This window comes from Schistocerca nitens, chromosome 6 (assembly GCF_023898315.1).
Source record: "Schistocerca nitens isolate TAMUIC-IGC-003100 chromosome 6, iqSchNite1.1, whole genome shotgun sequence".
NCBI classification, from domain to species: domain Eukaryota; kingdom Metazoa; phylum Arthropoda; class Insecta; order Orthoptera; family Acrididae; genus Schistocerca; species Schistocerca nitens.
Window position 1 is genome coordinate 408,563,157 of NC_064619.1, and position 2,430 is coordinate 408,565,586.

Sequence of the window (2,430 nt, forward strand, 5' to 3'; positions counted from 1 at the left end):
CACATCTGCAATCTTGAAAAGTAAACCAAAATTACTTATCACTCTGACAAATATGTGGTCCTTGAACTCTGTCAAGTTTTGTTTTAAGATTAAGTTACAAAACTTGACAACGTCGCGCTATACGCGAGGGCACGGCGATAGGTAATTATATATTACTTTTCCAAGTTGTAGACATGTGGTATTCACAATAGAAAAATTGAATGTTCTCCCAGAAGATGAGCGTTACATCCAAACTAGTTCCAGAGTTATAACACCAAAACTTTTACCAGCTTGTTGCGGTTATTTGGCAACGAAATGAACTTAATCAGTTGCTGTATGGACCCTGCCTACGCGGTTTAACGGAACTTCCCCTACACGAAGAAGAGCAGCTGATGTAGAACAACAACGGAAACAACGGAAAGAATGCAAAAGTACAATGTAAGTCATGACACTAACCCCCCCCCCCCAAAAAAAAAGAAAAACTGGCGCAAGATACAGTAGGGGCAACGGCCTTGCCGCTGTGGATACACCGGTTCCCGTCAGATCACAGAAGTTAAGCGCTGTCGGGCGTGGTCGGCACTTGGATGGGTGACCATCCAGGCCGCCATGCGCTGTTGCCATTTTTCGGGGTGCACTCAGCCTCGTGATGCCAATTGAGGAGCTACTCGACCGAATAGTAGCGGCTTCGGTCAAGAATACCATCATTACGACCGAGAGAGCGGTGTGCTGACCCCACACCCCTCCTATCCGCATCCTCCACTGAGGATGACACGGCTATCGGATGGTCCCGGTAGGCCACTCGTGGCTCGAAGACGGAGTGCTTTACAAGACACAGTAGGCCAGGCTGGTCCAAACTGTGCCCCTGGGGCGCCAGCGCCCGCGATCGCCCACGGCCAGCGCCCCGGGCGGATTCCTATGTTGTCGCAGTAGCCGAGCCGCGTCGCTTAGCTGGCCGTGCGGACCGCCCGAACGCCAGCCGATAGATTGATTTGTTCGCCCGTTTTCCCTTCCGGCGGAGGACGTCTCACAAGTGCTTCAACTAGAACTGATTGACCTACAATGCCATATCCGCCTGAAGGACCGCTTTCTTACGTGTAAAACTTTGGATGACTTTTACAGCTCTCTTCCACGAGAGAAATGTCCTCTTTTGCACAAGCACGCGGCCAAAGTTCTCTCATTGTTTGGTTCCACGTATATTTGTGAGCGCTTTTTCTCTCTTTTAAAGCTTGCTAAAACTAAGAACCGTTCATTCCTTGGCAATAAAAATTTGACCAATTCTTTGAGGTTAGCAAGCAGTCTCACGGAATATTGCACCAAGCCTAGACAAAATTGTTTCCTCGAAAAATAAAAACGTGTAAAATGTTGTCTTCTTTAACAATGTTGACTGTAAGAATTAAAGAACTTTATAACCTTAATTATATTTCATTAAGTTTTCAAACTTGGTCAGTTAAAATCATTACATACAAAACAGCAAACTAAGGATCCAATTTATAAACTCTGAAAAGGGATACAAAAAATTGTAGCACGAAGTGTAACAAAAAATACTTACTTGTAACTACTAACAGTAAGAATGAGACTCTATATCCCTTACATAAAATTATTTCTAAAATAGAATATTTGGTTACATTAGATCTGACCGCGGGACACTCCAGCGCAGAGCAGTGCTGTGCGGTCTGTCTGTTTCTCTCTCTCTCTCTCGCTCGCTCGCTCCTATGCCGACACTAGCGACACACGGTCGCGGACGGGGCGCTGAACTACCCTGTCTTGCGCCCGCGGGGCGCGGGCGCGCCCGCCGGGCGCAATTCTTGGATGAGCCTGCAGTAGGATGTCAACCTACGTGTAGTCCGCCCCCGGTAGCTGAGTGGTGCCGACACGGTAGCTCACTCAGCGTGTTCGGTCAGAGAGCGGGCTGGCCTCTGTAATGAAAAAACTGGGTGAAACGATCAACAACGAACTTCAACAGATGTCATGTGACGGCCGCTACTACCAAATATAACAAACAAAATGCAAAAAAAAAAGAGGGAAGTGGTCAGCGCGACAGAATGTCAATCCTAAGGGCCCGGGTTCGATTCCCGGCTGGGTCGAGATTTTTTCCACTGAGGGACTGGGTGATATGTTGTCCTAATCATCATCATTTCATCCCCATCGACGCGCAAGTCGCCGAAGTGGCGTCAAATCGAAAGACTTGCACCCGGCGAACGGTCTACCTGACGGGAGGCCCTAGTCACACGATATTTACATTTTATTTAACTTACATGTACACACGATCAGCAGACAGATAAATGGTTTAGGGTTGCATTTCTCTGTGACTGGTAGAACGGTCACTAGGGGGCCATTAGTGATGTTCGCGTTAAGTGTTTGCTCCAAGCCTGATCGGATACAGTGTATAAGGCGAGTGAACAGTGCTAGATGTTGACTGCTCGTTGCGTAGAACACGGAGATCCGGCGTAA

At 47.7% G+C, this 2,430-nt stretch overlaps 1 pseudogene; it reads left to right on the forward strand.

The window, feature by feature from the left end:
- The first annotated feature begins 481 nt into the window (after positions 1-481).
- On the forward strand, positions 482-599 carry LOC126264033 (5S ribosomal RNA; annotated as a pseudogene).
- Positions 600-2,430: the final 1,831 nt, after the last annotated feature.